We start from the raw sequence: 26,805 nt of genomic DNA on the forward strand, positions 1-26,805 counted from the left end.
TTAAGCCTTTAAATGTCACTTTAAACTCGATACTAGTATCTTGAGAAATATCTAGTAAATTATTATGTAAGGATGTCTTGATCAGGTTTTTTTGCCCTTGAGTCTGTGCCCGAGTCATTTGTTTTTAAGTATCTAGAGATACCGAAACCCGATCCGATACTTCTATATTACATAAAAAAAAAAAAAAAAAAACAAGGAACATCCTGGATTTGTTTTTTCGCTTTCTGTATTTTTTATTAAATTCACCTTATTTTAACATTCAACAACTGTGTTAGGGCGACGCAGTGGCGCAATAGGTAGTGCTGTCGCCACACAGCTAGAAAGTCACTGGTTCGAGCCTCAGCTGGGTCAGTTGCCGTTTCTGTGTGGAGTTTGCATGTTCTCCCTGCATTTGCGTGGGTTTCCTCCGGTTTCCCCCACAGTCTAAACACATGCGGTACAGGTGAATTGGGTAGGCTAAATTGTCCGTAGTGTATAAGTGTGAATGAGTGTGTAATGGATGTTTCCCAGAGATGGGTTAGAGCTGGAAGGGCATTCACTGTGTAAAACATTTGCTGGATAAGTTGGTGGTTCATTCCACTATAGCGACCCCGGATTAATAAAGGGACTAAGCCGACAAGAAAATGAATGAATGAATGAATGAATGAATGAACAACTGTGTTAACCAACAGAGCACTTCTGTGAGGTAGCTTGAACAATCAAGTAATAAATAACATTAATTCTTCACTTCTGGACTTTAGTGCAACAGTAAATATAAAATAAATACAGTATCCTTTATTTAAAAAAAAATATTATCATTTTGAAATATTTAGCTTCGTTTAGTTGATAATGTTGCTGTTTTGAGTATGAAAAAACTGCAAAGACTCAAAACACAAAGTTACTTGCATTTATTATTAATTCATGTGTTCCAATAAAAAAATACTTTATATTTATCGAATAAATGTTATTGATATACAGCATCCTTGATAAAAACTTCTATCTTTGGAAAGTGGTCCTATTATGATTTTTACATCTAGAATAAAGAAGAGCGAAGAAACAAATTCAGGATGTTTCTTATGTTTTATTTAATTCACCTTTTTTAACATTCAACAAATGTGTTAACAAACAGAGCACTTGTGTGAGGTAACTTCAACAATCAAGTAATAAAGAACATCAATTCTTCAATAGACTTTAGTGCAACAGTAATAAAAAAATGAAAAACTTTAAACTGCTTCCGTGTTATACTTTAAGCAATAGCGTCTCTGCAACTAAGTGATGTCATGCCGCACGCGTTGCTGTTTCTGTGTGAAGTCAAGAAAGAGGTCTAACTCTGTGCCACCGCATTACTATAGATGTGTTAAGTAATATATATATATTATGTTCAGAAATGCTAGGGAAAACACGGTGTGGATCATTTTTGTTCTAAAATGCCATTTTAATACTAAGATGTATTAGTGTAAACGCGGCCTGAGTTTGTATTTTTCGCGAGCGAGTTTGAAACAGGGGCAGCATCGTGTTGTCTATCAGCCATCGGCGATGGACGATGGCATCGTCTATCGGCCCAACCCTAGGTGTAACATTTTTTTTAAATAAAAAGTCTTCAAATGTAAACAAAATATATATAAAAAAAACATCCCATAATGTAAAAAAGTTGTCATTTAATAAGAATACGTCAATAACTAAATTTTGACAAAAATGTCAGATAGAACCTTATAATTCTAAGGTGACGATGTGTTTTCACACACAGCATTGCCCAAATTGCTGAACACCATCAGAACTAATTAAAATAACAAATCACACAGCATTTCCCAGAGATGGGTTGCAGCTGGAAGGGCATCCGCTGCATATAAAATGTGCTGGATAAGTTGGCGGGTCATTCCGCTGTGGCGACCCTGGATTAATAAAGGGACTAAGCCGATAAGAAATTGAATGAATGAATGAATCACACCGCACATAACGTAACAACTAAAACAACAAACCCCTGAACATTGAACAGACTCAAATGCTAAAGAGTGTGTATTTTTAATAGTGTGTTAATGCTAAATATAGATCATATCACTGTTTTGGCATTTTACACCTGTAGATTCCTCACCACCTGCATTTATTTTCCTCAGTTTTTTTCTTGGTTTAACCTTCACCTCTCATTTTCTTATGTTCTTTACCATTCTCGCAATCTCACACTATTACAACACATTTAAAAACATGAACATAATCAATGTCGAATAGACGTCTAAGCATAACTGGGCTAAAAAAAGGCTAAATTTGGGCTGTCAATTAAGATCTAATAGCCCAAAAGTAGACTAGTCTTCAAATACACAGGAATGAATGTCTACAGTGTCTAATCTGTGTATTTGATGACAAAATTGCTTGGTGGTATACTGACACCATTGAACAACATTAAAGGTAGTGTAAATATACTTGCGCAGCAGGCGTGTACGTTTATAAAGCTGCTGAGTTTTTGTTAGCGGTTTTGACGAGCGGTTTGTTGCCATTTTTGCAGGTGTGACATGAGTCGCTTTGTTTTCTACTTTGATAACATCTTTCAGATCATTTCAACTCACAAAAAGTTTCCTTCAGTGGTTTATGAAAAAAAACAGAGCAATATTTGGCTGAACTACTTTTGAGAGTGCATACTGAAATACAAATAAAGACAATTAACTTGCAATACAAATTAAACAAATTTGAAACCAGACTTGCTCACATACAACATGATGAACCTAATATAGTCTCTTTCTGACAATTATCAAAAACATCTGGGGATTCTTTAGTGAAGTGCATGCATAATGCTGTGTTCATTCTGTATGCTATTGGAAAATATTATACTGAAAGTATAAGATTTACCAAGCTGAATTATTGATACCTATGTTGATGGTATTAAATATGTGCGAGAACACTTTACAATAATGGTCCATTAGTTAATGTTAGTTCATCTATTTACAAACATTAACTAAGTATGAATAATCTTGAATAGCATTTATTAATCGTAGTTTAACATTAACTAATGCATTATTAAAATCTAACGTTGTGCTTATTAACATTAGTTAATGCCAGTGTTGGGTAAGTTACTTTAAAAAAGTAATATTTTATTACAAGTTACTGATCACTACTGCCAAATTGGATGACTACATGATGTAAAAAGTAATCTGATTACTAACTACTTTGAAGTTACTTTTAAAACATACCGTTGAAGTCAGATTTATTAGCCCCTTCCCAATTTTTTCTTTTTTAAATATTTTCCAAATTATGTTTAACAGAGCAAGGAAATTTTCACAGTATGTCTGAAAATATTTTTTTTTCTTCTGGAGAAATTCATAATTGTTTTATTTCGGCTAGAATAAAAGCAGTTTTTAGATTTTTAAACACCATTTTAAGGACAATATTATTAGCCCTTTTAAGCTATATATTTTTTTGGATAATCTACAGAACAAACCATCAATATACAATGACTTGCCTTAACATGCCTAGTTAACCTAATTAACCTAGTTAAGCCTTTAAATGCACTTTAAGCTGTATAGAAGTGTCTTGAAAAATATCTATTCAAATATTATTTACTGTCATCTTGGCAAAGCTAAAATAAATCAGTGATTAGAAATTAGTTATTAAAACTATTATGTTTAGAAATGTGTTTAAAAAAATCTTCTTTCCGTTAAACAGAATTTGGGGAAAAATAAACAGGGGGCTAATAATTGAGGGGGCTAATAATTCAGGGGGCTAATAATTCTGATTTCAGGTGCATAGAAAAATACAAATTAAACTGCAGCTCTTTTATTAATTTAATATTCTCTGAACATTACAATGGGTTTAACAGCAGCTTGGCAAATTCAAAATATTTAAAGAGTTCACCCAAAACTTAAACTTCTCTCATCATTTACTTAATCTTTACTTGTTACAAACCTGTTTATCTTTTTTTTTTTATTATCTTTTGAACCACTGACATTCATAGTAGAAAAAACACATACTATGTCTGCGGTTGTGGAGGCAAACTGTGAATGCTCAAATGTTGAATACGTGAAATCTGGAATATGAGAGCGCATGCAAACTTGCAAGCGAAAAAGACGCGATATGTGAATGGCCCAAGCAGCTAAGCTTCATTTCAGATTTTCAGAAGTTACCTTTACTTCTGATCTTGCACAAAAATCCAATTTAGCCTGTTTAGTCTAAATTAAAGGCTGTCGTGTTTTTGAGCGCTGGTGTCCTCTTTGGTGACGAGTATTGTCGTAGAATGATTTTGAAGTTGCTGGTCGAGTTGAAAGTAGTGGAACGTTCTTGAGAGACTGGACATTGACTGCGGGTTCACATACTCAATCAAATCAAATGTCTGTATTTCCACTTGAAGAAGCAACCACGCTCAACAGCAGCTATTACAGCTCACGTTCTCCAGCAATTTAAAGGTGCATGCTTATTAATTAACTGACATTGCAGCAAAAAACGTGATTAAAAAATAAAAAAGCAAATATTCTTTTATAAAATCTATATTTGTAACGAAAATGACACTCATTTAAAATGTAATTCGTAACATTACTGCATTCCCAAAAATTTTATTAGAATCAAAGACTATAGCTGTGTCTCATTTCAGAGGCTGCATCCTCCGAAAGGTGCATTTGAAGTGCACTACGTCATTGCGGTGCGACGAAGATTGTCTCATTTAAAAAAAAAATAGAAGGCTCCTTCAAACGCAGCCTCAAAATGTGTCCTTCGTTTTCCAGGTAATGAAGGACACAACCGATGGATTCTTTACTGCCTCAGTTGTCCCAAGATTTATTGCGCGCTGATAACGGCAGGACGCTTTTAAAAGAAACCTTTGAAGTCTGCATCCTTCGGAGGATGCAGCCTCTGAAATGAGACACAGCTTATAGAACACACAAGACATGTCACTTGTATACTTTTAAATGGGGAAAAGTGTAACTGTCAATATGGCGAATGAAGCCCCACCTTCTAGTACAGGAGCCAATCAGTGATCGATATTTGGTGAATAAAGCCTGCCTTTTAGTACAGTAGCCAGTCGGCGATCGCTATAGAATGACATTTCTCTGGGGGAGGGGCTCGGACCAGACGTGAGTTTCTGCAGATTTTGTGTGACACGGACATTTAGGAATGAAACTAAATAGACAGTTGCTGTTTAATTTTATTGGTCATTCGTAATATGAAATGCAATCGTGAGCTTGGCAAGTAATCTTTGGAGAATTTGATGTTTCCCCATTCAAACAGAATGCTCGAGCATACTGCCTGAGAGGCGTTTCAAAGATGGTCACCTAGTGGAGTGACTTGCCTTAAAGGGTCTTTGTTAGAATACAGTAACGTGTTACGGTGAAATGCACGAGTAAACTCTGGTAATCCATACTGAGTTAACATCAACAAATTAACCAATATTAACAATTAACTAATGGACTATTATTTTAAAGTGTTACCCCATGTCCTTTAACATAACATGAAAATTTAGTTTATTTTAGAGTGGTAACTCATTTTTAAATATAGCTTGCAGCTGTTGGATTTTTGTTTGTGCATATTTTTTATTTTTATTGTATTGTTCAGATTCCATTATTGTCAGCAAGCTGGAGTTGTTCTTCTTCTTTCTGACTAAAACAGTACTTGAATGTGACATTATGTAATTGTGACTACAGAAACGAGAAGTAGATTTTCCAACAAGCTCATGAAGGTATTGTGAGGACACTTAACCACTGATAAAATGATAACACATAACCACAGCTTGTTTCCCTGGTAACAAAAATGTTCTACGAATGTTTTGATTACATTTCTATTGCGCTATTAAAATGTTGTTTTGCAATCTTCTCTGAAAACACAAATATCTAGATAAAAAATTATAGATAAAAAACTATTCCTGGGCCATTTTCATTAATTTTTTTTTTCAGCTTAGTCACATTATTAACAGTAGTTGCCACAGTGGAATGAACCGCCAACTTATCCATCATGTTTTACACTGTGGATTCCCTTCCAGCTGCAACCCAGTACTGGGAAACACCCATACACTCTTGCATTCTCACACATGCACTTCGGCCAAATTAGCTTATTTAATTCACCTATAATCCATGTGTTTGGACTGTGTGGGAAACAGGAGCACCCGGAGGAAACCCACACCAACATGTAGAGAACATGCAAATGCCATGCAGAAATGCCCAACCCAGGCTCATTGTGAAAAAAAGTCCCGCAGACGTTTCCGGAGACCGCGAAATATGTTCCGGGAGGTACGTATTTTTGCAGTTTTTGTTTTCGCGAATCCGCGAGAGGCAAAAAAGCGCAAACAGCGGCATCTCAAATGTCTCTCACGAGTGCCATTTCCACCTGCGCTGTTCTTGTGTGAACCTACCAGAGGCCGCTGTTGACCGACTGAATGATTGATTGGGTGACCGACCAATCGACTGACCCATCCTCCTCCTTTCCTAAACCCAACCAATTTTACCAATTGACCCGCCTACCTTCTTACTTCCCTAAACCCAACCAACAATTAACAAAAGTCGTCCAGAGGAAGAAAAGCCCTCGTCTGATTTTTACCACGTTTTCGGATTTCACCACATTCTCACCCTGTTGTTCAATCGTTCATTTTATTTTTTGGATTCTGTTTTTGTCGTACCTGATTTCTGGAACCGCTCTTCACTCGAACCCAATCGTCGTCGTGGTCAACTTCTCTCTGCATCTCAAGTCCGCTGACAAACACGACGAGCTAACTGGACAAACTGATTGTAACGGGAAAGCCCTCCACACTGGGGTAAGCGGTCAGCCGGTAAGCGTTAAAAAAAACAGCGTCATACCGCCCCGTAGCGTTCACTTCAAAAAATGAAATGCAGCCATACGTTCCTCCGGCTACATAATTTGCGGCCTCCAAAAACATCCGTGGGACTACATTTTCAGAATGAGCCTGTTTTGCAAATGCCAGCTGACCTAGCCGGGGCTTGAACCAGTGACCTTCTTGCTATAAGGCGATTGTGCTACCTACTGCGCCACCATAATGACAGTACATAATATTTGATTAGATATTTTATATATATTTTTCAAGATACTAGTATTCAGATTAAAGTGACATTTAAAGGCTTCAGTAGGTTAATTAAGCAAGTTAGGGCACTTAGGCAAGTCATTGTATAACAATAGTTTGTTTTGTAGACATTCAAAAAATCTATACCTTAAGGGGGCTAATAATTTTGACCTTAAAATGCTGCTTTTATTCTAGCCAAAATAAAACAAATAAAATTTCTCCAGAAGAAAAAAATATTATAGGAAATACTGTGAAACATTCTTTAAGCATAATTTAGGAAATATTTAAAAAAGGAAAAACAAATTACAGGAGGGAGAATCATTTTGACTTCAACTGTAAATAATGTTTGTAGTAATATTTTGAGAACAATAACCCAATAACTTTGGATGAATGTTTCTGGAAGTACGTTTGTCCAAATCTTTTAAGTTAAACCTAAAAGCTCTGAGAATATTCCCTGTTAGCTGCATCATTGCTTTACTAGAGCCGGATTAACCTGCTGCTGAATTTTATAGAAATCCAATGTGAAGATTAAGCTCACGGCTATAACCATCCAGCCATATAAACTGGCTCACTCTGAATTAGCACTGATTTTAGCTTTGCGTACTCACATTAGCACATATTAGCATGGGATTAGTAAACAGCAGATTACTCCAATGCACTTTAATCTATTGTATTGACATCTACTGCATCAGTTTCTGAGGTTTTATGTATTGACTAAAAAAGTAATGACAGGGTGGCACAGGGCCCGTTGCCGTTTCTGTGTGGAGTTTGCATGTTCTCTTCTGTGTTGGTGTGGGATTCCTCCGTGTGCTCTGGTTTCCCCAACAGTCCAACACATTCACTATAGATGAATTGAATAAAATAAACCTGGGCTTTGTGTATGAGTGTGTGTGAATGGGTGTGTATGGGTGTTTCCTAGTAATGGGTTGCAGCTGGAAGGTCATCCACTGCGTAAAAGATATGCTGGAATAGTTGGCGGTTCATTCTGCTGTGGCGACCCCTGATAAGTAATAGACTAAGCTGTAGGAAAATCAATGAATGAACTTTAACTAATTACCTACTATAAGCACTGTAGTCCCTTACACCAGGGGTGTCCAAACTCGGTCCTGGAAGTCTGGTATCATGCATAGTTTAGCTCCAACTTCCTTCAACACACCTGCCTGGAAGTCTAGTATACCTAAAAAGAGCTTGATTAGCTGGTGATTATCAGGTGTGTTTAATTGGGGTTGGAACTAAAATATGCAGGACACCGGCCCTCCAGGACCGAGTTTGGACACCACTGCCTTACACCAACCCACCCTTGAGCCAACAAACCCATCTCTAACCTGACCCGTATCTCTCCACAAGACCACCAGAAGTGTTCTCCAACACATTATGAACACAATAAGTACATTTTAATTTGTTTAATATGCAAGTACATAGTAGTTCAGGCCCCCCAATATAAAGTGTGACCGAAAATTGAAGAAAGTGAAAATATATTTCACTGATAGCCTCAGGTTTTGGTTCCCAGTGTATATCACCGCTTTACCTCTGTTACCCCTGCTGGCTTTGAATCCTCAGTTAATCCATTTGTATGTTTTCAATTGCATATCAAATGGATGTAGAGGTTACTTTAGCGTAGCCTAAGCCCCTGCCTGAAGCACAGACACACACATACACACACACACAGCCTGACTGTGACCTAAATATCTGCACAAAATCACTACACCAGCAGAAATCATCATGCTAAGAGAAATAGGTCACATTTCAGCCCATCACTCGATTAGATTTGACCGTCCAGACTGAAGCTGCTCTGACCAGCGCTTCTGCTTTGTGATTGACTCTGTACAGGTCATGTTTAATCATCAAACATCAGCTCTGAATATGCACAGGATGTTTCGCTGTTTAGATCATCAGTTTTATTAAAGGATCCAAAAGTGGCCTTTTTATAGCAATCTTACAAGTTTTGGGTTCTTTCTTAAAGGGATAGTTGACCCAAAAATAAAAATTTCCTCATCATTTATTCTCCTCAGCGTTGGCTGTAATTAATTACAAAGTGACTAGTTACTGTAATTAGATTACTTCTTCACAGAAAAGGTAAAGTAAGAGATTACTTTTCATTTTCAGGTAATTTAATTACAGTTGCTTATAATGTTCTTGTTTAAATACTGTACAAAAATTCAACAGTTTTCAACAGCGCTGTCTCTGTTGGTCTGCATTAACACTTCCGAAACGCTAGTTGGCAGTGAAGTGTAAATGTTTCTCTGTGTCGAGTTTCTTCGCTGTTGTTTTGCTTTTCCTGAACACTTGCGGGATGTACAAGTGGCTCAAACTCGCTCATTTTGAGGCAGGAACCAGCAGGCGTGCACCAACTTTAACTATGAGGTAAACACAAAGCAAAATTTTCCATCCGGAGCTCCTTCACGGGACTCCACACTTGTAAACAATCAGCGACGCCGACGGCCACGGCGAAGGCCTATGCGTCAGCGGCGTAGCATAGGCCGGCGTTTGACGCAGAAGTATAAATCAGCCTTTAGTAGTACTGGATTGGACCCTCTTTTGCCTTCAGACCTGCCTTAATTAGCTGCAGATTATTCGGCCGCACATCCACAACCACACTCCCCAATCCCCCACCCCCCTGACTCGTTTGCCTAGAGCGCCAGTTCAGCTTGCTCCAGCCCGGCTCACCTGTCATCATCCTCACCTGTCCTCGTGAGATGTATACTAATGATAAAAATCAATATTTGTCTACTGATCTGTGTTATAAATGATTTAAATCATTTTTATGATCAAAATTGCTGTGTTTTGTGTATCTTCTGTTCAATAACAGTGCAGGAAACAAGGTGAGGCAGCCCGAGCTGTGCCTCGCGTCAGATTGCGCAATCCTTTGCAAACTGGCTTGAGCCCCGTTTCATTTTGCTTAGTGTATGCTGCCGATGTAATGCTTTATAAAAAAGTTTTTCTACATTCTAGACATTTTAAATGTAATGTATTTCACGCATGTCTATTACTTATTTAGTGTTAGGATTTGACATAAAGCCGCACTGAAAAGACATGCGGTGAGGCAGGCAGTAGCTCTGCCACAAGGAAAGGGGCGCATGCAAGCTCACGTTATTTCTGTTCAGTGGTTGCTCTTCTTCTATGCAGTAAAGTTCACCAGGAGTTTGTTACTTTATGAGTTGCTTATTTTAATGGCCCACGCATTTTGACCCAGAGATATTATTAGGGGCCCACAAACCACCCCCCAACCCCCAAACCCGCTCTTCAATTTTATCTGCGAAAACAAACCCCAACCAACCCTAATATGTACCTACTACCTGTGTATATAAAAAATGCTGATATGATTTATAAAACACATTCGGTAGTTGGCAAATATATCGAGTGGATGTGTTTGTAAATCTGAATTTTTAATTTGGAACAGCCTCACCAGCCACAAACCTCACACCTTGTCACTGCCATGATGCGAATCTCCTGTTCCACCACATCCCAAAAGTGCTCTATTGGATTGAGATCTGGTGACTGTGGACGCTATTTGAGTACAGTGAACTCATGGTCATTTTCAAGAATTTAGTCTAAGACGATCCTTGTATTATGACATGGTGTGTTATCCTGCTGGAAGTAGCTATCAGAAGATGGAGCAGTTGGACAGGTGTACCTAATAAAGTGGCCGGTGAGTGTATGAGCAGTGCATTTATACGTAGAATTTTTAGTGGTTTCTCAAGCAATTAAATAACTTATTAAGTAACTGAGTTACGTTTCAAGCATTGTAATTAAAATGTAATTTAAATACAATTTTATTGATATAATTAGTAATTTGCTTTTTTTACACTGATTCTCCTTCACGTGGTTTACTTTTTGTTAAACACAAAATTAGATATTTTAAAGAATTCTGGTTGCTTAACCCTTTGAAATCCATAGCATGATAAAAAAAAAAAAAACATTACTATTGTCCATGCCGTGGCGCATGGTGTAAAAGGGTTGAGTTTATTTTCTTAATGAGTTATAGGTGTGTTTTGAGAATAAACCAATTAGAGTCTTATCTCCCATTCCCTTTAAGAGCCAGCTGCATCGCGCCAAGAGCGCATTCGCTATTTACAGATCGCAAAGTAAGTCTAAGTGGAAAAAATGAGCATTTCACTAGCAAACAGTTAACAGTTTTAACAGAAAGCTGTTAAACAGAGCATCTACTGCGTGAGAATGAGAGATAATGGAACTACTTTCACATTAGCTCTTGGATAGGGAAACCTTTAAGAACAGACATCAATTAGTCTATAAATAAATAATTTTGTTTGTTAATCGCAAATATTTGTTTCAAAACTATTTCTAAATTCAGTTCTAATTTCCAGCAAACGAATAAATGAACAATAACAACAAAGTTTCCTCAAAAACCTGAGTTATATCCTAAAACACATGCTGTGCCCCATATGGTCTAAAACCTGACAGGTGGGCAAATCTAAGCTTGTTTTTAATAAAACAAATATAAATATGGATATAATAAATAATACTGCTAATAATAATAACATTATATAAAAGTAAATTGTTATGAATGAACTGAAAAAGCCTCCCGAGATGAAGAAGACATTTGATTTTTCATATTTTTGTAGGCTAGAAAATAATATGTTTTGTAATATTCTAATCCTTTATATTTACATTCTATATCTATTCTTATTATATCCTATATATATATCCTTAATATTAAAATTTTTTCATATGTAAAGATATTTGCCTATTGCTCTCTTGTGCGTATTAAGCAGTGCGTAAGCGAGGCGCAACTCTGCGCCGGAGTTTAGACCGGGTTTGTTTTGGTCTAATGAAAAATCTATTATAGTTTCTCAAAATAGCAAAGCGCCAGCAGTACGCCTTCCTTTTTAGACCAGAACACCTATTTGCGCACAAATGAGCGCTAATGCATTTGCTATTTAAACAACGTAGCATAACGCCTCAAAAAAACTCATGTGCCAAGCTGAAACTACCAAAAGACTATTGCGCCGTGCCTTACGCCACACTGCGCCGGGTGTATGATAGGGCCCTTATCTCACTGGACACTTTGCTTAAACTCCATCTTACAAGGACTCAAAAAGGAAAGCCATGTTTACTTGTGAATGTACCACAAATCATGTTGCACAACAAGTTTTCTTCAACCTTAAAATACATCTTTTGCACAATATCTTGCACAATATCTTATGTAAAAGTACTTGTATAGTGTATTTAACTTATGTGTATAGTTAAAGTATTCTTTTTTCCATGCATGTCGTACATTCAAAACTGACCTAAATGCTTTAAAAGCAACACTCTGACATCCACCCGCAAACCTTTAAACATTTTATATAAATATACACCTTCTATTTTATACATATACACCTTACAAGTACCTCCTCCTTTTGCCTTCAGAACTGCGGTAATCCTTCGTGGCATAGATTAAACAAGATACTGGAAGCATTCCTCAGAGATTTTGGTCCATGTTGACATGTTAGCAGATCGTCTTGACCATGTCTACATGCCTAAATGCATTGAGTTGCTGCCATGTGATTGGCTGATTAGGAATTTGCAGTTGGACAGGTGTACCTAATAAAGTGGCCAGTGAGTGTATATGTTGTTGTAAGTTGTTTAAATAAATTAGATTTCCGCATATTAGTACACAATCTATTCAGTCCCTTCTGAAATGTTGCTTCATTATGTAACAAAATGAGCGTCTGCTATAAGAGCTGGCTCATTCATCGATCACATCTAAATGAGATTTCTCTCTCACGCTCTCACTGTCTGTAATTTACAGCGCCTGCAGGAGGAATGACAAGTGTGTGAAGTGAAATATGTCTGTCTGTAGTATTTCAGAGCTGCTGCGAGTTGCCCTTGGGCACCAGAGTAAATGCAGGCCATTATGAATTGAGCAGAAGCATACATCACTCATAATCATACCTTATAGCGCTCGATAGATACTTTATGTTGGAAAGATGAATGGATGCTATATCCAATAGTCCGTAAATGTTATTGAGTTTTTCTGGACACGCACCATTAACTTATTATTCTCTGCCGTTCTCTCTCTCTCTCTCTCTCTCTCCATCTCCATCATTGTTCTTTAAAGGGCCCGCACAATCTTTTAGGATTAATTTTGAAAGATTAATATATTATATATTATACTATATAATATTTATAATTTATAATATTAATTATACTATTTTTTATATTTTGTATGAATGTTTTGTCTGCTGATCTGATTTTTTCCCCTTTATATAAATCAGTGATTTGTCTCTAGAAAAATAGCAGATATTTTAAAGAGAGTGTGCAATTTTAGTTTTATTATTGGCACAAATATTTAAAAGTATCGTATTGTATTTGAAATTCCATAAGTATTGTTACATTTTTGTGTGTTTTTAGATACATTTTTGTTTGATTGTAGCATATAATGCTTGCTTTGTGGTCAGTTAATATTTTAAAAGTAAAAAGTAAAGACGTTTTATTATTTGAAATTTAATTTTTTTAATTAAATATTTTTTACAGTTTTTATTTTGTTATGTATTATATTATATTATATTATATTATATTATATTATATTATTTTATATTATATTATATTATATTATATTATATTATATTATATTATATTATATTATATTATAATATATTATATACACTCACTGCCACTTTATTAGGTACACCTGTCTAACTGCTTGTTAATGCAAATTTCTAATCAGCCAATCACTTGGCAGCAACTCAATGCATTTAGGCAAGTAGACATGGTCAAGACGATCTGAATGGGGAAGAAAGGTGATTAAAGGGACTTTGAACATGCATTGATTGTTAGTGCCAGACAAGCTGGTCTGAGTATATCAGAAACTGCTGATCTAAAAAAACGTGAAAACTGTTGCCTGGTCTGATGAGTCTCAGTTTCTGCTGTAACACTTGGATGGTAGGGTCAGAATTTCGCATCAACAACATGAAAGCATGGATCCATTCTGCCGTGTATAAATGCTTTAGGCTGCTGGTGGTGGTGTAATGGTGTGGGGGATATTTTCTTGGCACACTTTGGATCCATTAGTACCAATTGAGCATTGTGTCAACGCCACAGCCTACCTAAGTATTGTTGCTGACCATGTCCATCCCTTTATGACCACAATGTACCCAGCTTCTGATGGCTACTTTCAGCAGGATAACGTGCCATTTCTAAATCATCTCAGACTGGTTTCTTGAACATGACAATGAGTTCAATGTACTAAAATGGCCTCCCCAGTCACCAGAACTCAATTCAATTGAGCACCTTTGGGACGTGATGAAATGGGAGATTTGCTTCATAGATGTGCAGCCGACAAATCTGCAGCAACTGCAAGATGCTATCATGTCAATATGGAGCAAAATCTCTGTTTAATATTTCCAGTACCTTGTTGATTCTAGGCCATGAAGGATTAAGGCAGTTCTGAAGGGAAAAGAGGGTCCAACCTGGTACTAGTGAGGTGTACCTAATAAAGTGGCCGGTAAATGTATATGAATAAAACATCAAAAAAAAAAAATGTATTAAGCATATATGAACAACAATCAAATAAATTATAATGTTGAATAAGTAATGTTTAGTCTTGGCAACAATAGTCATGCATTTACTCCCTATACATGCTATAAATAAAACAGCAGAATCTATACCACCGGACACATTTATGCCTCTGACCAATGCAAATTGTCACAGTGTCCAGCCGAAACACACACAAATGCAAACATACATGCAGTCACCCTGGGCCCCTCATGTCACCCCCTGTTGGCCCTTCTGTCTGAGACTGGCCATTTAAGTGAAATAACATCCACAAGAGCAGCCAAACAGAGACAAAGGAAATCCCATCCAGAGGGGCCGGTGACAGGCTGTGGACAGACTCAAACTCTCTCTCTCTCTCTCTCTCTCTCTCTCTCTCTCTCTCTCTCTCTCTCTCTCTGTGTGCCCCTGTGGATATTACTCTATGCTCTCACTGTAAGACAGCCGTGAACACTTCATATGCACTATTGAACTCTAAACTCACAGTGGATATTGATGAAGCTCAGGTCACTGCTTAAACACACTTGAAATACACTGACACTGTTTAAACTATAGTCTAAGGTGGATATGCTGTGTAGTCAAATAATCTCCTCTAAAACAAAGTTTTTAACTCTTTTTGACTCTATTTAATGCTTCCTTATCAAAGAATGTTTTTAGGCAACCTAGTATTTTCCTGGTACATGGGAACCAATGTCGCAGAATGGTGGCTGAGTGGTCACTGGTTCGAGCTGGGTCAGTTGGCATTTCTGTGTGGAGTTTGCAGGTTCTCCCCATGTTGGTGTGGGTTTCCTCCGGGTGCTCTGGTTTCCCCCACAGTCCACAGACATGCGATATAGGTGAAGTGGGTACACTAAATTGGCCATAGTGAATAAATGTGTGTGTGAATGAGTATGTATGAGTGTTTCCTAGTACTGGGTTGTGGCTAGAAGGGCATCCACTGCATAAAGCATATGCTGGAATAGTTGGAAAATAAATTAATGAATGGTAACAAACACAACCTCATGCTAATTTGCAATTTTTTTTAATTTAGGGCGTACTCACAGTATACTATCCGAACCGTGCCCAGGCCCGTTTTCCGGATCGTTTGAGAAGTGTGAGTGCTCTTAATAGGGCTCAGGCCAGAGTGCGGTTCACTTGGGCTTTGCTTTGGTATGCTTGTAGTGTGAGTGCAAAACGCGCCTGAGCCCGAAACTGAAAGCGAGACATGACTTTTACGGTACTGTTTGATATGGATTTATTAATCATTCTTATTGTTCAATGAACGCAAACTGTCATAGTTTATAAAAGATACAAACCCCTAACTGCACGACAGCTGCACCTACAGCAAACCTCCTAATTTCTGCAGCACGAGGACTTTATGATTGTTTGTAAGCGTCAAAAGAGGCTGATCTGTTTGGCAAAATATTTGACTGCGTGTCACAGTGTAATGAAGTTTACGGCACTTTGGCCGCCGGGAAGAAGAAGGCGGAGAACCGACGCAGTTTTAAATTACTTATTAATAACAGGGACGGCAGCTCCATAACAACCGGACGGCAGCTTCTCATGGAGACTGCCGTCAAACTAAAAGCAAAAGTAAAACAATATGTCCGGGCCCGGTCCTCTCTCGGCTTCCTCTTCCATCATTCCTCCTCTTAAAGTCCAGAGCTCCCTCCGTGGGATTCGAGGCCAGTGAGCACCACAGGTGCATTCACTTACGTGGTGGCCTCATTCTGTTCCCACGGCTCTCGCCATGCCCCCTCGCCATATCCCAAACGACTAAAACGATATAACCAAAGAAATCTCCACTGTGCTGAGCGAGAGCGCTTCTCTACTGAACAGCGCATCATCAATGAAGTAAACATGCCCAGGCCTGAATGTATAGCGAGTGCAAAAAATGTTTGCCTGGTTTTACAACAAAACTAGCCTAATGACCAGTCAAAACTAATCCAAAATTAGCCCAATAATATCAAAACTCAAAATATGCTAATATGCACAATATGCATTACACCAAAGTCCCTCTGAAAGGCACCTATGGTGAAAAATCTACTTTTCAAGCTGTTTAGACAGACATAGGTGAAGGTAAAGTGTATAGACCGTCATATTGGGGTGATATAAACACACCCAGTCCTTTTTTTTTTTCTTCTCCAGTTTAACAAAATAAAAACAGTGGACCAATTGGAGCAGTTTTCAAACCTTGACGTAGGAGTGCTGTCTCCCCGCCCACCGAATTGATTGACAGCTACGTATTAACATGTCTCTATAGTGACATGTATAATCATATCAACAAGATAGGACATGCGAAAAGCAACCGGGAATAAAAGGTCTGTTCAGTTTGCTAGGATCATCAATCATCATCAAATGTGATCAAGAGTGAGTTTTACAAGTTTAAAATGTTTTAAAACATGTGTAATGAATTCCGTATGAACTAGCCACTAAACTGACAAAACTTATATTAGTTACATTTTCTTGTGAGATTAAACTAAATAGTCCCTAAAAGTGAGTGATAGTTAACCAAATCACGCCTATAGCTGCTTGTTTTCAATAAAAAAAATAACAGTTTGATAATAATAATAAATAATCATAGGTTCCTTATATTTGATTTAATTTGGTCTGTTTCTTTGACAGTTGTTGGCTGTGAAATAGTTGAAATAATATGCTGTAGTGATACGGAACTTTAATATGCAACTACTTTGTGAAGTTTCATAAACTAATTTCGAGAGGAGTACGTGATATGATAGAGCACTGCTGGCCACTCATCTGTAATCAGAAATAATTCAATCAGAGTGATCCTAGCTTACTATAAATGGGTAATTTTCTCCTTACTGCTCTATCTTTGTTTTGGAAGAATCCCCCCTTCTAGCCCATCTCCTCCTTTTCCACCCTTTTATAAAGGGGGAGCTATCGAGACCTTCCTGATCTCGGATACCCTAATATGCTTATTGACCTGGCGGGAACCCTGGGCTCAAATATCTCCAAGCTCAGGGTTCTCTCCTGGGACAGCATGCCAAACCTGCTATAAATGCTAAGCATATCTAAGTGGGAGGTCTTGAAATGTGTTAATCTGAATGTCAGCTTATTATAGCATTTGTTGGCTTGTTGTTTTGGCTTATAGATCTTATGAGCTTTAGGGATTTATTACCTTGGGTAGATGCAAGTCATTCCATGTGGTTTTATTTTAAGTATGTATTTAGAAGTACTTAAAGTGGCTTCAAATTTCTAGCAAGATCTGAAAACGCTAATTAGCTAATGTTACTGGGATTTCTGTGCATCCACAAAAGCAGGGGGATAAGGTGTTAAAATATATCCTTAACTTTAACTTTGGTTGTTAATTCAGTTCTGCGCATATGCAAGATTATAGGTAATGATGTTTCTCACACAGATTGATCATGTAATTCATCAAGATGCTTCATCTTAAAGACAATTCATTACGTTTTATTAATCACCAAAATCTGAATTTCAGCCTAAAATATTCTTCAACTTTCTACTGAAGAAAATAGACAGTGTTACTCATCAGAAGAGTAAAGCGACAGCAAATTTCTGTTTTTGGCTGAACCCTCACTTTAAGTCTGGTAGCTAACTAAGACCAGAAACCTATGTTAGCATCTTTTAATCCATTTTTCCTCCAGCAGGGAACTTTTATGCACATTCCATCCAGCTCGGAAAGTTGGACTGTCCGACTTCCTACTTGGAACAGTGTAATAAAACGCCACTTGAAGTTAGACTTCCAACTTGGAAACTCATTCGGAAACCTAAAACTCTGATTTTGCAAGATGCAGATGTCTGACGTAATGAACAGGATATAAATCTATTTGACAAATACACGTTGCATAGCATTGCATTGCATTGGCTTTGAATAGAATTGTTACAATTTACATTTACTTCTTTATATACATTTGAAGTCAGAATTAATTGCCCCCATTTGAATTTTTCTTTTTCTATTTTAAATATTTCCCAAATGATGTTTAACAGAGCAAGGACATTTTCACAGTATGTCTGATAATATCTTTTTATTCTGGAGAAAGTCTTATTTGTTTTATTTCAAGCAGTTTTTCATTTTTTTTTAGGTCAAAATTATTAGACCCTTTAAGCTGTATAGTTTTTCGATAGCCTACAGAACACACTTCTGTACTTGTTTCCTTATACAATAACTTTCCTAATTACTCTAACCTGCCTAGTTAACTTAATTAACCTAGTTAAGCCTTTAAATGTCACTTTAAGCTGTATAGAAGTGTCTTGAAAAATATCTAGTCAAATATTATTTACTGTCATCATGGCAAAGATAAAATAAATCCGTTATTAGCAATGAGTTAATAAAACTATTATGTTTAAAAATGTGTTAAAAGAATCTTCACTCCGTTCAACAGAATTTGGGGGTAAAAAAATAAACATGGGCGCTAATAATTCAGGGTGGCTAATAATTCTGACTTTTACTGTATATTATATATAAGTCAGAAGTATTAGCCCTCCTGAATTATTAATAGTTTTAATGGCTCATTTCTAATAACTGATTTATTTTATCCTTGCCATGATGACAGCACGTAATGTTTTACTAGATATTTTTTAAGATACTACTATTCAGCTTAAAGTGACATTTAAATCCTTAACTGGGTTAATAAAGTCACAGAAAGTCACATAAGGTCACACAAGACTTTAATATTCGGTTAGATTTAGCTTGTGATCACAGGTGACCAAAATTCAATGTCTAGCCAGCGTCTAAGGACAACGTTGTTTTAATGTCCAATAACAATGTCAAATGACATTGATATTTAGTTGATTTTAGATTGTGTTTGAAAGTGACCTGAATCCAACACCAACATCTTTAACCAACTTCATATTGATGTCAAATTCTGATGTTTATTTGTCAGGTATGGCAACCTAAATCCAACATCTAATAGATGTCATAATGATAACATCCACACAACGTCAATCTGTAACATCATTAGATGTTGATATTTGGTTGGTTTTAGGTTGGACATGAGTCATTCACGTCGACTTGATTTTTGGTTTTGACGTCAACCTGATTTTCATTTCCAAACAAAATGCAATGTCCCCATGACATACAACGTCAATATGACGTCATGTTGATGTCCTGACTCCTGTGCCTGCTAGGGTTAATTAGGCAAGTTAGGGAATTAGGCAAGTCATTGTACAATGATGGTTTTGTTCTAGACAATCATAAAAAATAATTGTTTAAGGAGGCTAATAATATCGACCTTAAAACGGTTAAAACTGCTTTTGTTCTAGCCGAAATAAAACAGAATGAGACTTTCTCCAAAAGAAAAAAATATTACAGGAAATACTGTGGTTTCTCGTTAAAAGCAAGTGTTACGTTCTAAAAATAGGTGCAATCTGCGAAGTGGTCCGCTTTATTTTTTCCAATAATTCGAGATGTTTTGAGGCTGTAAAACCCCTCACTACACTATTCTCTGATATAGGCAATAACATTTTCACACTTTTCTCTCTTGTTTAAACACTTGCGCTACTTCTACCTTCCTTTAGCATGTTCAGAAGTCCAACTTTTGTTTGATGGTTAGCATCTTTCTCTGCCTTCCTTTCAGACTTTAAACATGGCATATCGATCATTGATAGAGAGTGTTCTCACATAAAATATTGTTTCATGGTTTGGTAACACAACACTTAAACTGATGAAGAAATTATCGCAAATTATCAATCAGACAAATAAGATGATCATAAACAACATTCACTGCAGATTCTATTTGACTTCTACATGGGAAAAAACAGCAGTTCTGATTTTTAAAGATAATACACATCCCCTTCACTCAGCTTTTGAATTGTTGCCATCAGGACGCAAGTTAAAAATTTTTAAAACCCAAGATTTGCATATAAAAAGTAATTTATCCCAATTGCAGTTGTCCTAAATCGGATCACTGTTTGAAGTGAATGGATTGGTTGTCAAGAATGATGTGCAGTAATATGTGTGGGGCTAATTTGGTTTTTAAATTTTTAGCTTGTGTTGTTGTCTTGATGTGTGTTGTCATTGTGTGGTTGTTGTATTTATGCAATTGTTGTCTTAAATCCAGTGTTAAAGACAAATTTCCTTTCTGTGACAAGCAAAACGGACAACAACGTTTAAATTAAACTAAACTTTTAAGTGCTACCGTGGCTGCCTTTCATAATGCAGAATGTTTCGTCGACATTATGGCGTTTGTTGGGGAGAAAACTTGCAAACATACAGTACTTTAGAGATACACTGCTAGCGGTCAAAGATCAATTTGGCAAGCTGAACACATTCTGTACTGCACAGGAGACACAGCACGGAGGAGACTGATTGACAATGGTCTAGAGCCAATCAGGATGTGTAGAGACTGCGAAAAGACAAAACTCTGCGAGACTGTGAAAGGTAAAATTGCTTGCTCTGCTAAACATTATTTGTCAAATAAAAAAGACAGGATGATAATTTTGACTTCAATTGTGCATACATTCACACTGCAAAAAACAAAGGATTACAAATAATAAATTTGAGACAATTTAAGTTCTCAAGATTTGTGTCGATTCACCTCATTTCAAGTAGTTTGAACTAGCATATATATATATATATATATATATATATATATATATATATATATATATATATATATATATATATATATATATATATATATATATACACACATATATACACACATATACATATATAATTTTTTTTTTTTTTGGTGTGCAGAAACACTACTCGCTCGCATACCAGGAAGCCGAAATTGTGACCTCTGAACTCGTCCAACTATTCATCATGAGCTGCCTCGTCTCAGTTCGGATGGGTTCGCCAGCTGTGAAACATGCGCACACACAAGCATCTGTGACCCATCTGCACACAGCGAGTCTTGGGGGCCGTTTATCAAACACTGGAGACACTGAGACTAACTTTCATACACACACACACCCCAAACTCTCTGCTGCTCTTTTGTCCGCTTGTATATTTTACTGGGTTACATTGCAACAGCGTTTAAAACAAATTAATAATCGCAAAAAATGAGGTAAACAGACATTGAGACATTTCCTTTGTGATGTTTACATTTATTCATTCAGCAGATGCTTTTACCCAAACTCATTTACAAATGAGGAAAGCACAAGCAATTTGTCATAAATCATTACGTTGACTTGACTGTTATTAGACTTATTTGAGGGGGGGATAAACTTCCCAACCTGAAACCAAATGCCTCTACTGTAACTCCTATCAAATTTTCAAGCAATATCCATCCTCAATGTTACCCTATTCTGGTTCCTTTCTAATTTCTCTAACATACACTCATCGGCCACTTTATTAGGTACACCTGTGCGACTGCTCGTAAACGCAGATTTCTAATCAGCCTGTCACATTACAGCAACTTAATGCATTTAGACATGTAGACATGGTCAAGACGATGTGCTGCAGTTCAAACCGAGCATCAGAAAGAGGAAGAAAGGGGATTTAAGTGACTTTGAACATGGCATGGTTGTTGGTAGCAGCCGGGCTGGTCTGAGTATTTCAGAAACTGCTGATCCACTGGGATTTTCATGCAAAACCATTTCTAGGGTTTACAGAGAATGATCCGAAAAATTTTGTTAATATCTAGTGAGCGGCAGTTCTGTGTAAGCGCAAATGCCTTGTTGATGCCTAAGGTCAGAGGAGAATGGCCAGACTGGTTCCAGCAGATAGAAAGGCAAATAATTTAATGTTACCAGAAGTACGTATGACTTGAGTTTCGTCATTAAAACGAATGCTATGGGGCGGTATGACGCAGCTTCTTTTCTTGCTCACCATCTGACCCGCTTAACCCCATACGGACAGCTTTCCTGCTGTTACCAGTTTGTCCAGTTACCGCGCTATATACGTCGGCAAACTTGAAATGCAGTCGACCATGAAGAGAGGGTTCGATTCTGGTGAAGAATGTTTCCAGAAAGCAGGTAAGACAAAAACAGAAGGCAGAAAATTAAACAAACAAGTAAATAACAAGGCAAAAATGTGGTAAATCTGAAAATGTGGTAAACATCAGATGAGGGCAATTGGATTGCTTTTAAAAACTGTCGGTTGGGTGTTGAGAAGTGGGTGGGTGCATCAGTTTGTGCTTTTGAAAACACTATTGGTTGGGCTTAGAGAGGAAAGAGAGTGGGTCATTCAGTCAGTCAACAGCGGCCTCTGGTGGATTTACACAAGAACAGCAGGTGCGAATGGCATTCGCGAGAGAAATTTGAGATCTGAAAAAGCATACACAGCGGGCTCTGGCGGATTCGTGGAAACAAGAACTGCAAAAAAAAAAAAGTGGCTGCTGGGACGTAATTGCCGCTCTCCAGAAATGTATAGGGGGACGTTTTCAGGATGAGTCTGGGTTGGTATGAATTATGTTCTCTTTTTTCCAGTAACACTCATTCCAGAAATAATTTTACCCATTCATTATTTCCTTTTAAAGTAAACATTTTAAAAGACTAGCAGTGGGCAGAGCTAAACATCTCTTTCTGTTCATTGGAATTGCATTAAACAAGATTGTTTTAAAAATCAATCGAATTATTGTGAACAGATGGGTTTAACAAAAGCAACTGATATCGATTTACAGGTTGAAGCTCACAACAAATCTGTCTTTAAAGGCTTATCAGCTGAAGTTAAAAATTAATATTTCTGTCCATATAAAGAATGCAGCTTCCAATAAGTGCTTTGCAGCATCTTTTCCTTGGAAATAATGTCGCCAGGTTTTGTATTGATTGGCATACATGGGGAACAGAAAACAAGAAGTGATAATAACAGATTCTTTTTCTTAGTACTATGGTCTGATTATATACAGTAACTCTGTGCCCTTTTGACTTACAGGCATGATATTTCCTTTTGGAAATGCAAATTTAGTTTCATTATTCATCTCCATGCTGACAGCATCATACAAGGAAGTGAGCCTGATTTTGCTGATGCCTTCCAATCTTAGTAGCTATATGAGGATATTTAACCACACTATAATTTCGATAGTTTTTATTTTCCTATAAATGTTATGTAGCATAGTTAATTTCACTGTTCAATTTTACACTTCATTAAAATGTAAGCTTACCTTTTTTTTGTTGCAGTTACCATTAAACTTTTAATGACACCATGAGCCTCCAGTACTGATGTGTAGGTTTGGTTCACCGACTCGGTTAATGAAACACTTAAAATATCATCACTTCAGTAATCTTAGCGATTCTCATGGACCAGTGTTTTTAATGTAAGCCTGTGGAAGTTGCTGTAATCTTCTGGAGTGCTCTCTTGAGTCAAATTATAATTCTCAATTTCAATTTTATTTCCTAAATGAAGTCATTCTGGTCTCGAGTAAAGCTAAATCCAACCAAACTCAGCAAACACTTGCAGAAACCAAACCCTCCCACAGATGGAAAAGCTTTTTGGTCCGGCTTAAATCCAGGTTGTGTTTGGAATGGCTAAAAGGACAAAGATCCTCCACGGGTCACGAGTGAGGAAAAAAACCTGCTCTCCTCTGCTTAATCAAGTGTAATTGCGTGTTGTGTTACGTGCCATGAACTGCGTCTAAATTGTCAGTCGTAATTCTTCAGGCATTTAATCTGATTATATAGCCACGTCTGTATGGCTTTTGCTAGAATTTAGTGTGGTTTCTTTGCGGCGAAGGACTGATGTTAAATGGATAGAACAAAAAATGATAGAAAAGAAAGAAAAAAGGAAGAAAGACATAGCTAGAATAAAATCATGGCTAGATGGTTAGATATATAGATAGACAGACAGAAAGATAGATAGATAGATAGATAGATAGACAGACAGACAGACAGACAGACAGACAGACAGACAGACAGAAAGATAGATAGATAGATAGATAGACAGACAGACAGACAGACAGACAGACAGACAGACAGACAGACAGACAGACAGAAAGATAGACAGATAGATAGATAGATAGATAGATAGATAGATAGATAGATAGATAGATAGATAGATAGATGGATGGATGGATTGAATAACAGATAGATAGATAGATAGATAGATAGATAGATAGATAGATAGATGGATGGATGGATGGATGGATGGATGGATGGATGGATGGATGGATGGATGGATGGATGGATGGATGGATGGATGGATGGATGGATGGATGGATAGATAGATAGATAGATAGATAGATAGATAGATAGATAGATAGATAGATAGATAGATAGATAGATAGATGGTTGGAAAGAATAACAGATAGATAGATAGATAGATAGATAGATAGATAGATAGATAGATAGATAGATAGATAGATAGATAGATAGATAGATAGATAGATAGATAGATAGATAGATAGATAGATAGATAGATAAAGTAAGAACGTCTGTATGGGTTTGCTATAATTTAGTGTGGTTCCTTGGCAGTGGAGCTCTTTGGATTTCCTCTGAGAACCTGTTGGATCAGAGTGTCCATTCCAATCTTATTCCTCTCACTCGATTTTCATAACTAATTCCAAATGTGGCCGATCCCACTCCCAAACGTCCTGCTCACACACCCTGCTCGGAGGTTTTTGGGGCGGTGGGTTAATCAGAAGCAGGTTTGTGAGTCTGTCTACGCCCTTACAGTGGGTCGCACTCACGTAAACATGCTGGACGGCGATGGAGAGCTTTTAGATGGATCACATGTGCGATGAAGCCTTTTTTTCTCTTATTGGAAAACAGTCAAAAATGAATCCTCAGCACACACAAACACACACACACACACACACACACATATGCACAATGATTGCTGGGACACATTTCAACTCACACCCACACATCCATCAGAGTTCAATCTGTTCATGTTTAATATCAACATTTTGACAACATATAAAATGCAAATCCCTGATAGATAAACAGAGCTTTCTACAGAAACATCCATCTGCAGATAGATAGATAGATAGATAGATAGATAGATAGATAGATAGATAGATAGATAGATAGATAGATAGATAGATAGATAGATAGATAGATAGATAGATAGATTGATAGACGGACGGACGGACGGACGGACGGACGGACGGACGGACGGACGGACGGATGGAAAGAATAATAGATAGATAGATAGATAGATAGATAGATATATAGATAGATAGATAGATAGATAGATAGATAGATAGATAGATAGATAGATAGATAGATAGATTGATAGACGGACGGACGGACGGACGGACGGACGGACGGACGGACGGACGGATGGAAAGAATAATAGATAGATAGATAGATAGATAGATAGATATATAGATAGATAGATAGATAGATAGAAAAAAGAAAGAAATGGAAGGATAGAACAATAAAAATTTTAAAAGAAATAGAGAGATAGATGGAGATAAATATTCATGGATATATAAAAAAAATCATAGAAAGAAAGAAAAAAGAAAGAGAGACAGACAGACAGATAAATAGATCGATAGTGTCTGTGATCAGTCATCATACTGTATCTCTGGACTGAAGCACACAGCAGAGCATCTGTTGATTCTGCACTTTCACTCTTCTTCTTCTGTCCCCCATTTTTCCCTTGTTCACTGCAGCAGATATTTCCTGTATCCCTCAATGACTGCAGGCTGCACTGTTTCTCATCTGCCCTTATTCTGTGGCTCAGTCAAATTACAGTGAGAGTTTTTGAATTCAGTTTTTCCCTTTTCAAATCTTCAGTGGTACAACACTCGTTTTACCTGTGCACCTGTTGGTGCATCAAAAGTATGGATATGATATCAATATGTAATTATCTCTAATCAAACTCCCAGTTCTTTCTTTTTTCTTTCTTTTTTTCATTTGTTCTTTTTCATACTTTTGTTTGTTTGTTTGTTTTTCGTTATTTCTTTTATTAGTTTGTTCATTTGTTTGTTAGTTATTTTTTATTATTTTTTTACTGTTCTTTGTTCATTAGTACATTTCTTGTTCGTTCATGCTTTCGTTTGTTTGTTTGTTCATTCGTTTGTTTGTTCATTCTTTCTCTCTTTTTTCCTTTGTGTCTTTTTTGTTGGTTCATACGTTCCTTGTTCGTTCATGATTTTGTTTGTTCATTTATTTGTATATTCTTTCCTTTGTTCACTCCTTGTTCTTTTGTTTATTCATTAGTTTGTTTTTCTTTCTTTCTTTCTTTCTTTCTTTCTTTCTTTCTTTCTTTCTTTCTTTCTTTCTTTCTTTCTTTCTTTCTTACTTTCTTTCTTTCTTTCTTACTTTCTTTCTTTCTTTCTTTATTTCTTTCTTTCATTTGTTTGTTTTTGTTATTTCTTTCATTATTTCTTTCTTTTGTTGTTTATTTGCTTCTTAGTTTTTTAGTTTTTCCATGTTTATTAATTTGTTTACTTGTTCTTTCTTTTTTATTTTTTTTGTTTGTTCATTAGTTTGTTGTTTGCTTATCATTTCATTAATTTGTTTGCTTGTCCTTTCTTTTATTTGCTCCTCGTTTA

At 36.8% G+C, this 26,805-nt stretch overlaps 1 long non-coding RNA gene across 2 annotated transcripts in view; it reads left to right on the forward strand.

Annotated features, from left to right (window-relative positions):
- Window positions 1-26,805, forward strand: part of LOC137487442 (uncharacterized) — a 131,156-nt gene that overhangs the window by 33,676 nt on the left and 70,675 nt on the right. Inside the window, exons 2-3 of one of the 2 annotated variants that reach the window (XR_012388933.1) lie at window positions 20,706-20,801; window positions 21,123-22,342. This is a non-coding gene — a long non-coding RNA (uncharacterized lncRNA). Of the gene's footprint in view, window positions 1-20,705; window positions 20,802-21,122; window positions 24,059-26,805 lie in introns of those variants that run through there. The other variant, XR_011006035.2, reaches the window with a different exon arrangement.

Source organism: Danio rerio, chromosome 13 (genome assembly GCF_049306965.1).
Source record: "Danio rerio strain Tuebingen ecotype United States chromosome 13, GRCz12tu, whole genome shotgun sequence".
Taxonomy (NCBI): Eukaryota; Metazoa; Chordata; class Actinopteri; order Cypriniformes; family Danionidae; genus Danio; species Danio rerio.